The sequence below is a fragment of the Zonotrichia leucophrys genome, chromosome 9 (genome assembly GCF_028769735.1).
Source record: "Zonotrichia leucophrys gambelii isolate GWCS_2022_RI chromosome 9, RI_Zleu_2.0, whole genome shotgun sequence".
NCBI classification, from domain to species: Eukaryota; Metazoa; Chordata; class Aves; order Passeriformes; family Passerellidae; genus Zonotrichia; species Zonotrichia leucophrys.
The window spans coordinates 9,128,245-9,142,912 of NC_088179.1; the positions used below are offsets into that span (position 1 = coordinate 9,128,245).

The window sequence follows — 14,668 nt, forward strand, 5'->3', positions numbered from 1 at the left end:
GAAAAATAAGGCTAACTGTGAGACTTGCAAACTCATGCAAGAGACAGAGCATTTGTCCTGTATAATAAAACCCTGCCAAAACTTCAAGTAAGCATTTAGTAGTGACAGTATTTTGCTATGAATCATACTGTCTGTTGCTGGCTTCAATTCCATTGATAATTTTGTACTTATTGTACAAATTCTGTGGTTAATATTATAGGAAGTTTAATCACACAGAAATGGAAGTATGATAACATTTCACATTCAATTTCAGCTTCAGCACATGCCAAGAATTCTGAATATGTACCTTGTTTAGAGAATCACCTTGTGAAGTTGCTGGTTCTTTTTGACTCAGGTGACACTGGCTGCTCTCACCAAGCAGCTGCACCAGATGATGGCCATATGACTCTCCTATTTGTACCAGCTTGTCAACAGCAACACCAGCTTGATGAATTTTAGTTAGAAGCCTTTGCATGGTTTATAAGTGTAACTTGCAAACCACTGGGCCTCTAAATCTCTCAATTAATTAAAGAAAAATCTTCCACACAGTTTTAAAAAATCCTTATATCCAAATGTATTGCACAAATTAGCATGCAGCAAATAAATCAACTATGACAAGCAGGATTGTCACTGGTAGTTTTCATCCTAAGCCCACTTCCACTAGGATTCCTACAAGCTCTTGGAGGGGTTCAGCTGGGTGCAGGCAGAGCTTTCCCTGAGACCTTTCCACCTCAACCTAGAAATAGGCAGCAACACAGAAGAGACAAATCACATCTGAGAGTTCACCCCACCAAAAACCTCCATCGCTCCCTTTTAAACTAATTTTCATGATCCAATTCCCCATGACTCAATCCTTGCTTATATAATGAGAACATCTTTCTGACCTGTTGCTTTGGAAGGCAGGAGAAAAAGAATAAACCTCTTTTCCCTCCACCCCTTCCCCAAAGCATCCTTGTGAGTTTTCTAATAGAACATTCTTCTTTTGAAAAATGGAGGTTTGTGAAAACTGAAAAGGTTTGAAGAGCAGTGTAATTTTGTTGACTCTTCAAACCTCAATTTCTTATTAGTTCAGCTTCTCACAGGCTGAGAAGTGCCAGGGTCTCAGAAGCTGTGGCTGAATCTGTCTCATCAAAATCCCTTGAACTCTGAGCTGGTGGTGGTCTCACCAGTCAAACAGCCAAACTCGGAGGTGCAAAATGAAGCTGCACAATTGTTTTTAAACACCTCTGTTCTAGTACCCCTGGATGACAATGTCTGTTTCTAGGAAATTAAGTATCACTTTGATGCAGAAGTATTTTTGTTTTTCTCTCTGTACATGGGAATTTCAACTCTTCAAGGTCTTTCATCATATAAGCAAGCATGTAAAGTCATGAAAAGGTGATCTGGCTATCTACTCTGCAAGGACAAGGCAACAGGAGACCCTTTGCTTCAGAAGTCTCTAGGTAGAGTCCAAGGTCTTCAAACACCCTTCCCTTCTGCCAGGACAGAAAATCTCAAAGCATCTATGAGGTCTGGGGGTGCCTATTTGCTCTGCCTATCAACAGAGACAACTGCTGGCATATTAGCCTTCCAATAGAATACTTTTCCATTCAATCCTTTTTTCTCAAACATGCAGCATTTTCTGTTCTATATAAAATTCACCTAGGATAGCATTCAATACCCCAGCATCATTGACAGCATTAGGAAAGACTTGTAAAACCATTACTGTCACAACATAAGCCGCAGTTAAGACAGACACGATACAGGGTATCGTCATACAATTTCAGAAAGCTTCTGCCCCCACAGAGTAACACCTCACCACTTCAGAAGGCTTCAAGACATCTCTTCTTGTTCTTTAGCCTAACCTTTTATACCCTCATGTTCATGCATTACACCTGTGTGCCCTCTGTTCCCCTTGGTGGTTGGTCACTGGGCACTCCACGGCTCATTGCTGTCAGTGCTGCTCACCTGCTCCTCACAGCTGTAACCAATTGGGGATGAGACTGGGCCAGCCCCACTCCCAATCACCACAAACTTTGTGCCTACAATTACAGCTCAACTTTGTTCTAAATTCACTTTCAAATGAGACTGTACCACACACATAGCAGCCTTAGTCAGTGTTCATGAAGGCCACAGGAATCATCCCATCGCACACTCACATTCATAGGCAAAACCTGGCTAAATCAGTTCTATTCCCTGTGTACCAGAAGCTGGACAAGCTAATTTGCTCACCTAGCTTACCTGCACATTTAAAAAGGGACCTGGGCTGAGGGAAGATTCCCTGCCAAGCTCTGATTTGCCTCCCTACCCAGCACAGCCATTATTTCTCACATTATTTCTGTTACAAAAACATCCAAGAGCTCCAGCCCTCGATGGGAACCCCACTGTTACCCCGTATACAAACACACAGCAAAGACCAGTGCCCTTGTTGCAATGAGCCTGGCTCCTGCACTTGAAGCAAACAGATAGAGAAATACAGCTTTTCCCTCTTATATTGATGGTAGCTCCCTGCTGACAAACACAGAATCCTGGGAAATTGAGGTCAGGTTCTCTAGCTGTTTTTACTAAGAAAAGGATCAAATCAATGCTGTAGTAAGGTTAAAGAGAGAATGCAAGCAAAGAAAAAGAAGTAATCTGGCTTTCCTTCTTCTGAACTTGAAGGGATTTATGAGCACCTCCTCAAGTGTCAGGCTGGTGCTTGCAGGAAAAATAATGTGACTTGGCAGCTTTGCTCACGAATCATTTTGCACTGCAGCCAGTCAGCTCTGCCAAATGCAGTGCCATGCACATCCTAGTGGGAGCTTCATGTCCACGTCTCGAGTCCCAAGCTTACTGTTGGCAATATCACAAAGCAAGACACCTAGGCAACCTTTTGATGTGATTAGAAAGGAGATGCAGATAGAACTGAGCATGAAAGAATGGCCAATCTCTGCACTATTTATTTAGTATTGTTACTTTGAAAAATTCTTTGGACTTGTTGTCAAAGATGATCCAGGAAAATACTGTCTTGAGCACTCCTGAAACTGGCTAAGTGACCAGATCAACTGACAGCAAGGAAAAAGCTTTCAAATGACTGCAAGTATTTAGAAATAGAATAAATGAACTGTTTTCAGGACTGCTTTAAAGAGTAATACTTGTATCTAGACTGGTAAAAATACCCCTGTGATACAGACTCCTTCACTGAGAGATATTTTTTTGCTTAAATAGGATTGTTAAGTTTATTTCATGTTCTGCCCATTTCATGAGCTGCTTGTTACCCAAGGCCTTTGCTGCAACCACAGAGACAGTCAATATTTCTACCTGATTACAGCATTTAAGACTTGCCTAAAAGAAACTCTTCTGTGGCAACAAACTCTGTGAAAATGAAGTTTTGAATTTGCATCAAACATCTGAGTTTAGTAAGAAAACCTGAACCATAGGGTCGCATAAATATAGAGAAATATTGGTCACACTGTGTCTACAACAGTACAGAACCTGTTTATACCCTTAAGGGAAATCAGCATCTTCCTAAATTAGAGGAACAAGTGTCATCAGGATGGAGTAGAACATTGAAATAGGAATGACTGGGAATTGGAAGGAAAACTGATAATCTTATTTCTGAGCTTGCAATTCAGTGGACAATACCACTCAACATCACAGCCCATAGCATTTTGTCTTTATTTTATCAATTTGGATCTATCTCAATTGAGATCAGAAATTGCCAGGAACAGTTACTTCTTTAACATGAGTCTGGATTTGCCTCTCTACTCAGTACCAGAACCACTGATCCTGTGAGCACCCCTAATTGCTGAAGAGTTTTCTAAGTAAATAGTCTTAGCAAAAATAGCCCACAAACCAAAAGTATTTCTATTTTCCTCCTTAGAAAATACAGAAAAACTGTTGGAAGTTCCATAACTTTATATTCTGACATTATTAATTTGAAGCATTCAACCTTACAGAGATGCATTTCAAGCTATTAAAAATTATTATATAGCTCCAAAATAATACTTTTTATGAAATAAATATTATTCTTTCTATGGGGAAAAAATGCCTATGTTCAAATAAAAAACAAGTGCAAATTTTAAACTTTCAGGGTATCCCATAGATATTCTGTCAGTGGCAAAAACACACAAAGAAATATCAGTCCATCTCAGGAAGGGCAGGTTGTCTGTAACGTGACATCGTTGCCAGCTGCACTTAATGTCTTGGATGCCAGTCAGGTCTGAATAAGTATGAACTGAAAATTGTATAGTCTTTCATATTCTTTCATCTCCTTACAGGTCAGAACTGAGACCTGCACTGTCACTTCACAGGCAGTTATCTGCTTTGTGACTGAAAAGGGGATTTTCTTCTCTAAGATTATCAGTTGGGCACCTTCACAGGCAACAAAGAAAAAACAAAACCCAATCATAGAGCCTAACCTTCTTATCAAGGGCATTCATAAAGTGGAACGAAAGCCTGGCAGCTCTGCAATGGTTAGTTTAGAAGCAGGCTGGGGTAACTCAGACTTATGGGAATTTGATGCAAATTGTGAACATCTTTTTGCAGTCCAAGAAGCAGGGCTAGGGAGGGGCAGCTGAAGCTGCTCTGCTCCAGCCCTGCCCTCAGACCATGCAGTGCTGTTTCACAACCCCACAGCACCTGAATTCCCAGCCCAGACCCAGGCAAGCAGACTTGATGTGGATTTGGTGTGGCAATGGAGAGGGCTGATGGACAGTCGCAGTGACACTCTCTTCTTGTGCTGGCTGAAGCACACCAGGTTCATTGGGCTGACCAGCACAGCCAACATGGCCATTCCACACTTGAGCTACATTTCTCACCAACAGCACCCTTAGGAAGTATTAATTTGTTTTCCTTTTAGTACTGAAGACTGAAAACAATGCTAGAAGATGCCCTCTCTGTTCTGAAAGAACAACAAAATCTCATTCATAAAGTTAACATCCAACCATCATTTTCTCAAATAGATAAATGTTACAGCAATTTTGACACTTTCAAGTTATAGTCTAAAACTTCTTTTCTAGAGGGTGGTAATTTTTTCTTAATGTTACTACATATTTTCTTTCAAAAATATTCTGCCTTTTTTGCTGAGAGAGGAATACTAGCCAATAGTAAGCGAAATTGTTGCCTCCAGACAAATTGGCATTCGCCATTCAAGCAGAAAAATAAATTAAGTGCAACATTTAGGCACTCTGCATTAGGTTGTTAAAAAAAAATCAAAGGGGAAACAAATGCTATGTCAACTATTGACTGTAAAAACTAAATAAATAAGAATTTCTCCGTACTTGTACAGCCATGTAATTCACTAAATGCTTAAAAGTATGAAGCTTTTAATAGTTTTGTGGAAATGGCAGTCAACTTTAGATTTTTTGGATAGAAATATGTGGCCGTGGTAAATCCTAAAAACTACACCTGTTCTTTCAATATTTCAACATGATATTTAAAATAACTATATTATAATTATCATAGTATTGCTATTGAGAATATTAAACAAAATTATGATGTTTTGCCACAGTCTGGAGGACTATATCACTCCTTTACCTTGTCTTTGTGGAAGGTCTTTCTTCCTGAAGAATTCAAGAGTGCTTACACATTTTAAGATGCAGAAAGCATCTAAGATCATTTCACGCACCAGGTGAGGCCATCTCTGAAGGAGAATGTCAATTTTACTTTCCTCCAATACTGTAGGACAGGAGAGAGAATTGAAAAATTTGAACATAATGAAGTTCACTACTGGGACAGCTGTCAGTTGGCAAAAGCCATAACAGCATTTACTATGGAGCACATGCTCCTTATCACTTGTACCCCATGAACAACATGTATTGCTATTGTCAGACATCTTGCAGAATAAAAAGAGGTTTTGGTAAGCTTCCACCATGGAAACACTGTGAAATTTGTCAATAATTAATGTAGTTTTGTGTCTATCAGTGCTGATTTTCAATCATTATCACCCTGGCAGAGCCATTAGCATTCTTTAAGGTTCCCTCAATCCCTACATTTGATTAACTTTGCATCACTAGGAATTTTTTTTCACACTTTTCTCATCCACTTTCCCCTAGTATCAAAAAAACCCTTGTCATTCCCCACACAAAATTATAGCTCATACCACAGCTAATTTCTACCCTTCAAACTGACTATCCGTTCCTTGTCAGGGCCAAGGACTTCTTTCATTACTTGACTCCTGACCAGAGCTCTGGTCTGCAGGTGAGCAGTCACCAAGTTGAGGGCCCAACACAGCAGGGCTGGTACCACTCTGACATGGACTAAAGGTTTTAAGCATAATCCTCCCCCACATTCTTCCTAAATTCTGTCCTTCACAGTCCTTCCCCTAATATGTATGGCCATGTATTCTCAACACACCCCTGAAATCTTGTATGTACTCCATAGGGTCATATCGGTGCCTCCCCCAGAGCACATTAATTCACCACAACAGTCTGGGTGGAGCAACAGCCACATATTCCAAGGTAGTTTGCCAAGCCCTGAAAGGGCAAAACACCTGTGTGATACACTGGTAGTACACAGTTCCACTGACAAACATGAGTTAGTGTCTGCAACTCTTCATGCATTTAGCAGGGCACACAGTCCCTCTTACAGAGCATAGGATAAATCAGAAAAGATTAGGGGCTTTAAATGTATTTCTTCTTAATGACTGCATCAGCAATTCAATCTTTGAAAGCTCAGGTTAGTATTTTCTGCCTAGGGTTTAGGGTGGGATGCACCCTTCTTTCCCACCACGAAATAATTTTAAGAACAGAGAAGTGAGTACTTATATTTAAGTAGCTCCATGCACTCTTTCTGCCTGTCATCAGCTCATGCACCCAAGTTAAGTTTAACAAAGATGGTGATAATGTGAGCTACAGGAGAGGGGAAGAAAGAAGCAAAGGGGGCAGTAGCTGAGCCTTTGTGTCTCCAGGAAAAAAAGGGCCTAGAATTAATGACAAAGGAGAGAAAATAAAATTCCAAATTTCAAGACCACTTCTCTTTTCCAATTCATTGTGGGGTCCTGAATTAATAATAATTAAAAAAAAATTCTTAAAAATACAATAAAACACCTCAAACTCTGCAGGAGTGTGGATTTGATTTGTTCTCTCAATCTGCTTCCTGAGATCTGTTACAGTGTGGCTGTACTTGCAAAGTCCAGTCACATTTTACCAGGTCAGAAGTACTCATTAAGCATTCAAGGTTTTTGAAAGGGAGACAACAGGTGGGAAAGCTGCACCTAGCAGAATGCAACATTAGTATGCAAGGAATTTGGCTGGATGCCACTTTTTGGCATGAAATGACTGGAAGAGACTTGCTGAACTAGTGAACCATGCTGATGCAAGGTCACTGCTGTGTTAAAAGGCTGCCCTGCCACTTTTACCAGTTTTCTTTTTTAATCTTATGTCACCATTCTTCTAGCACTCCCTTTTGCTGGAAGCCTGGGCGATTTCTCCATCACTTGGCTGATACCTGGAATACCACAGACTTCCTCTCTGTGCATAGGTATACAGTCATACTCTGCAGAAAGATTCAGGAGTCAAATGAACACAGTTCATGTTAACTCTTTCCTCTTTTGGTCTCAGGTAATTCAACACAATCCATGCACAGCCTCCCTGTATCAGGGGAGAGAATATTTTGAACCAGAGCAGATAGAACAAGAGTTAAGCTCACACTGCAGCTGTACTGGAAATTTTCTATGCTTTTTAAAAGAGAAGGGTCCCATAATTTCTCTGCTTCAAGGTGATTAGCCTGAAGTAATGCATGGTAAATGACAAATGTTTGGTTGATGAATAATTTGACTATTTTGCTTTGCATGTAAATCTGACCTTTATAGTGAACATTACTGCATTAAAAAGGTTCTGCATAATCAAAACACTGTACAGCCAACATCTGTTATTCAGAAGACCCGAGGGGTAGAAAAAAAAAACACAGCAAATCATTTGACCTAAATATGTTTTGCTCTGTGATTTAAAGTGCATTTTTACTGTCTGACTTGCTAAATTCTTCATGCCTTAGTGTGACACTGTTTGTTAACAGAAGTATGCAATTTGTGTAACCTTTATGTTTAATGTTGTAGCTAATTGTTATTCTTTAATAGTGTATACGTCACTTGTCACACAGTGAACTGTAGATGCTGAGGACAGATGGACCACCAGATGGACCCTGGGAAGGATTGGTTAAAATGTCAGTGATAAGCTAACAGAATGAAACACAGTAGACTGAAGAGACTATTCAGCTGAAAAGCCTGTCTACAGAAATAAGTTTTGTATTATTCACATTCATTAAAGTGCACTTCAGCCACGCTGTTTTGACATTTTTTGCTTTGTGACTTTTCAAAGCAGCCAAAGCTTTTTTTCCTTCCTGAAATACTTGTTTGATAATACAAACACGGCAGAACTGATCCTAGCTTTTAGAGGTGATCCCTTTTGCCATCAAGGAACTTAACCTCAGTTATGTTCAAACCTGCAAGTGCCCCAGTTCAGAGCTTGAGCAAACAATACAACTGCAGGAGTTGAATTGACCAGAAAGGAATGATTGCTTGCTCCTGGTCACTTACCATGACTTGGATTCCCTGATTCTGGCCATGCATTTACTTTGCACTAATAATCACGACAGACTTCTTTGGGTCTGCCCATGAAAATTGCATTAAATAAATGGAAAAATCTTCATTGGGATCAGGATATTCAACACAATGCACAAACCTAGCAAATCAAAGAAGGGAACCAGCAAAGATTGCTTAGGAATTACTCTAGACAGAACCAATGCTACAAAACAGAAACACAAAATACAGAGATTTAGGTATTTCCTCATTTCATATGGTTCCACATCCCTTGTTTGAGGAAAGCAACTTTTTCTGTGGAACAAACAAACAAACAAACAAAAAATAAAAAAAAACCCAAAAAGCAAGCAAACAAATCTCTGGCAACCCTGGCTGTGATTTTTTACCAATGCCATATGTCTGATCCATCTATGCCCTCATAAGAGATATTTTTTATGGTCCCAAGCACAAATCAGTTGTCAGCAGTGACACATGAAAATCTCATTTTCTCTGAATTACTGGATATCTAACAGCTACTGTGAATATTGCCATATAAGTGAAATGAGAAATGAAAACAAATTATGGAAAACTTGGGAATTGCAGTAATTCTCCATTGGGTTTAACAAACATCCATTGAAGGTGAGGTTTCAACTTTTAATTTTTCTTACTTTCCATTTGGAAATTTTTGAAATTCAAACTGTTTTTACTGAAAATGTTTTAAAACCGAAAAACCCAGCAAAATTCTGCTATGTTTGTCATTTGATCTAACAAAGGTAAGGCCAATAAAATGAAAAGCCATTTCAAAGGACAGTGAAGTAGGGTAAACTTACGGAGCTCTTACCCAAGGATGCACTGTTGCTTCCCATCTCACAAGATATTTAAGTATCTCTAAAAGGCATTCTCTGCCTATAAAAAAAAAGAAAGTTGGATAGAGTTGGATAAAGGGGGCAAAATACGTTATGCAGTCATTCAAAGAAGATAGTCAGAACAGCTGAAATATTCCTTTTGGTTAAAAAGCACCATTAATCAATCTGACATTTTCTACCAGCAAACAATACGGCACAGAATGAAGTCACAAGCACACATGTTCATCATCCAAATGATGGAGTGGTGCAAAAATGCTTATAGAAGACTGTGCATACTCTAGCAACATAAAATCCTCTATGTTCAACTATATTGAAGCCCAAGAGGATGAAGGGAATTTCCTTTCACTTTAACCTAATTATGACTCTCAAAATACTAGCGTTTTCATGTTTTGTGTGTTGCATTTACACACCGCTCCTTTGGCTTTTTTTCTTTCAGTTGTCACCATACGTTGACATATCTAGCTTAAGTAATGTTACAGTTACCTTATATAGCAGGAATTTTTATTACCATCCAGTAAATTAATCAACTGAGGTTAAATCCACTGACATCAGTAATGCAGCTGCATTTTGCTCAGAAATACAGAAACAGATCCAGAGGCAAAGGCTCCAATATTTGTCAAATCAGACTCAAAACGCAAAGGTATTTGCCATTGCTTTGAAGGTACCATGAGCATTAACAGAACCAGCCTCAGCTCACTTGGTGACCATCACAATGATATGGGGATGTGGTCCCAGTTTGTCAATATCCAGCTGAAAAGCCACCTCGGGCATTTCTCTGCTTCCATCTGCTCATTCCCACTCTCAAACCTGCAGCAAACAAGCTACACAAGCATTTTTGAAAATGTTTCTTCTTTTGCTTCGTTTTGATTGTGTGACCCACCTGAAAATCCTGGCCTCTAATAGGACAGGTGAAATGTCAGTGAACTGGGACATGGGGCGAGAGCTTTTATAGCTTTACAGCATTACCACTTTAGATATCTCAGATTACAGAAGTTTTGTTATGGTGACACAAGAGCTGGACATTATGGTCTCCCACATGGAAAAGGGAGGATTAAGATATTTGAGGAGGTATTCTGTAATCATGAATGTGTTAATTCTTACCAAAGTGCCTTCAACCAAATCCTTATCACTGCAAAAGAACTTCTACAAGACTTACTAATTGTTACTAATCAAAGTTATCAAAGTAGACCCCCTCCCCAATTTAATTTTCCAAAGCTGGGATTAATTCAGATCTATGGGATTATGAAACAGGGTAGAGTACATTTTTCACTGAATGTATCCTGAAGTTATTTGCTTTTCCACAACAAAACTTTCTGGCATCTCATATAATTAAATGGAAAATGTGAGAAACTTCAAATCAGTAAATCAGTTATATTAGGGGAACTAACAGGATTTGAATATGACTCATGCATTACAGTTTGAAGTTCTTGATTGTTGTCTTAAGTGTCAGATGTTTTTAAGGCAGAAAAGAAATTAACACCATAAAATTCTTCTAATAACAGCTTTTTCTGAAGAAATACCCTGGGAAAGTTTAGTATGGTGTGAAGATTACATTATTATCTCTTAAAACACACAATGGAAGCACTCAAAAAAATCACAAGAAGATTGATAACAACAACATAGTTAATGTTACTTGATAGCAATAAACAGTAATAGTACAGATTGATTCTGCAGATTTATAGCAACAATAGCCTCCCTTGTTTGTCATGTGTTAAAAAAACACTTCATGCTGACGAACACCGTGGTTTCTCTCTGTGTATACATCCATGGGCATGTGAAAAGCAGCTGAATAAATGTGGGTGTGCACATTTGTGCACTAATAGCAAAATCATCCACCATGGACCCAATTCACTGTGCTGGCAATGACAGTGGGCAGCAGCTATGCATAGTCACTGACAGCATGGCACAACATAACACCTTACATCACAGAAGTTATTTCCTAGCCTTTGGAAGCCAGGAAAAGTTTGAGAGGTGCATAGACCATGTATACCCTGGTGGTGTATGCCACAGCTCCTCAAAGGCGATTCTACATGAGCTAAACATTTTGAAAATATAAACTCTTCAAATTTTGTCACATTTCATTAGCAAAGATGATTATAGATTCAGTTTTCAGACAAGAAAAGCTACTATATTAGAAGATACTGAGATAAAAAATATTAAAATAAGCAACAATAAACAATAGTCCTCATTGTTTTCAGTGACAGCTGAACAGGAACAACTACACTAATATTTTTTTCAAATCCTTAATAGTCTATCATAACATATCTATAAACATAAAAGGCACAAAATCAAGTCTATCCTGGAGAAAGGCAATGCTCATTTTCTTACCCATTTCTGTCAGCAAAGGTACCATACTCTGTAAGCCACAACTGCCTTAAGTCACGTTTTGCATAGCATTGACAATACCATGGTTTTGGTGCTTTAAAGCACAGGCACAATTTGAACACTACCTTCATTCAAACAAGAGGAGAGTTAAAAAGTCATGCTGGTTGCAGGCTGAACCCCTCAGATCAGTAAAGAGTGCAGTAAAGACATTCCTCTTAAAAAAACACCACAGTAGTTTTCCTTTCTAATCCCTAGAAAATGCTGCAATGTCTGCTACTCCTAGGAAACAGCAAATCAAGAAACAGATGAAAATAAAAATTTGTAGTGTCATATTAAAACATCAAGGCTGTGCAGATCAAGGGCTTTCATTTCCATATTCAGTTTTGCACCCACGTTCTGTTTAAACAACAAATCCCCCAAATCTTCAAGGTTTAGGATTTTTAAAGTCAGAACTACTTCTGGCTCTTAAAAGACTGACAAAGCACAGAAATTAGTTACAAAAGAACCTCCATCACTGCAATGTGGTTGTTTCCCTAATCTGTGAGCCACTACTGGAATCTAAAATTCACTCACAGTCACTTGTAGGGAGGTCCATTTTTGTGCTCCCCAAAACCAGCAAGAAAAAATAAAATGTGACGTTACTGTGTTCTGCTGCAGACCAGGGACCTGTGTAACCCTAAACTGTGGCATGAAATCAGGGCCAGGAAAGATGGGGATCCTCTACCTGATCACAAGGTTAGTAATAACAGCGAGTAGTGGGCTCTGCTTTGGGTTCCAGTTCATTATGTAAACATCTCAATGAAGTATTATCCATTAGTAAAATAGGTAAAATTATAAATTCCCCATTGTTTGTGAAGTAGAAAAGATAGTACAGAGAGACTGAAATCCCTGAAACAATCCTCAAAACCAGGAAGAGCCAGGGTGATACAGGAATAAAATGAAATGGCTGCTGAATCCAGATACTTTGAGCAGTTGTCAGACTGAGTCCTAGAAATATGCTGGGAAATGAACATACTCACTAGTGTTACTTGTAGAATTCCACTGCTGTTTGACAACATCTCTAAAAATTTATAGAACTTCAGGCCATGTGCCTAAAAATAGCATGTACAGCATTGCTATCTTTTGCATTAGCTTAGATTAAATATATTACAATTCCACAGAGAGCTCTACATTTGCAATTAGTCTAATTCTTGGAAAGGAAATTTAGTAAAGCTTTCACAAAGCCCAATAGAAAGAACATGATGAAGTTACTGTATTGTAGTACAGCTGCTGACTGGGCTGGGAATAAAATAAACTGGATAGTAAGATGAGACATTGCATTTCCTTTAGAAATATCAATTATTCTTAATTTTTATTATTTATTGCACATAAATAGTAGTGCATGTAGGATTCAGCCATGAGTTACTGCACAAAAATGTAGAGGAAAAAGTGACCCTGTCCTAAAGAGTCTCCCCCGTAAGTGTACACCAGGTGGTGTTTTTCAGATGGAAGTTATTGAACACAGGTCACTCAGAACACTGGCCATTGTACCATGCCCAAGCTAGTGAACTGTGTTAAAAGTTAAAAAGAAAAGAGCCTTCTTAATGCAAGCTTGTGTCTTCTAGACAGGGAATTGACAAATCTTGCCTACCCTGAATCGCCAGAGCAGGAAAAGCAAGGAAAAAAATGGCAAGTGCCAAGCTGAGTTACTCAAATTCATTCAGCAAGGGAGCAGCAGTCACAAACAGAGCCAGTCTGTCCTCCCCCTGTGCCAAGCTGCCACTGCTGTATAGCAAGATTAAAACAACATTAAGGAGAAGCACTTCAGAGTTTTACAGTCCTGGCTCCTGGACATGTGGCCAGGCTGTGTCACACCATGGAGAGGGCATTCTTGTCCTCTGAATATTTGGAAACTATCAGGGCACCACCACCAACTCTGCCTATGCACATGGGATTTCTGTGGCAGAAAAAACAAGTGTACAGAAGAACCACCACTTGCTCTGCTCCCATCACAAAGCTGAGACACAGCCCAGGTGCCCTCAGGGACTGCATGAGGTGCAAGCTCTGAAATACCTTGTTCCTTTCCTATAGGCTCTGCACCTGCTCATAGGAGTGTTCTATCTTCACATGCATTGCACAGACAAATACAGGATCATGCTTAAACCTAGACTGGAAAAATTTCTGTCATATCCAGGTCCCTGGGATACTTTAAGCAAGTGCTTATGGATTATTAGACTGAAGCTTCTTCAAATTCAACATCCTACCTCCAAGAGCTGGTGGTTGTAGACTACAAACAGAGCATAAAAACCCCAGTACAATCCAAGCGTGGTCTTTTCCTCCTTCAGGAGTTTTTGCCATCCACTGGAAAGGAGATTTCTGTTCTGCACCATCATGACTGAAGGCTACCAACTGCTAATTTTTTTTCTGTTAAACTCATTATATCTTGTCTCTACTAGCAAGCTCCAAGATTTAATTACCTGGTGTGCAAGAAAGGCACTTTCCTTGAGCAGTTAAATCTGATACTGAGTCGTATCATTGTTCATTACTTTGTCTTCAATTTTGTGAGAAATAGTAAATAATCATCCTCTCCTATTCACCTCTTATTCTCCTATTCACTTTCTCTGAATGCAATACCAGATCATTCACCCAGATATCCATTACTTTAAAGTTCAACTGTCATTATAACTCAGGGACAAAGCAGGGCTTTCAAAAAGTTTTCTTACGCCAGAAACATTCACAAGGATTTTTAATATCCTTTGTGAGATTGTCTCTGCATATATTTGTAATTCACACGTTTTGACTTTTAATAAAAATGGCTAAAACATCCCATCTGCATAACACAGATACAACCTACTTTCAGCTCTCATTCATTATTAACAGATATAACTCAGTTATTTATGAGAAGTTGCTTATTCACTCTGTGCATGCTTCTTCAGCTTTTTCATGAAAAAAACCACCAACACAAAACCCCTCATTTCAGGAAAAACAATTTTAGATTTCTGTTCAAGACCTTTAATACTCTTTGGAAAAGCTTCTTTTGATA

General features: G+C 39.0%; 1 long non-coding RNA gene across 2 annotated transcripts in view; it reads right to left on the minus strand.

Moving 5' to 3' along the window:
- LOC135451714 (uncharacterized) overlaps positions 1 to 14,668 on the minus strand; it is a 54,723-nt gene that overhangs the window by 20,905 nt on the left and 19,150 nt on the right. Inside the window, exons 2-4 of one of the 2 annotated variants that reach the window (XR_010441414.1) lie at positions 9,297 to 9,361; positions 5,476 to 5,616; positions 3,530 to 4,840 (exon numbers count right to left, since the gene is read on the minus strand). This is a non-coding gene — a long non-coding RNA (uncharacterized LOC135451714). Of the gene's footprint in view, positions 1 to 3,529; positions 4,841 to 5,475; positions 5,617 to 9,296; positions 9,362 to 14,668 lie in introns of those variants that run through there. The other variant, XR_010441413.1, reaches the window with a different exon arrangement.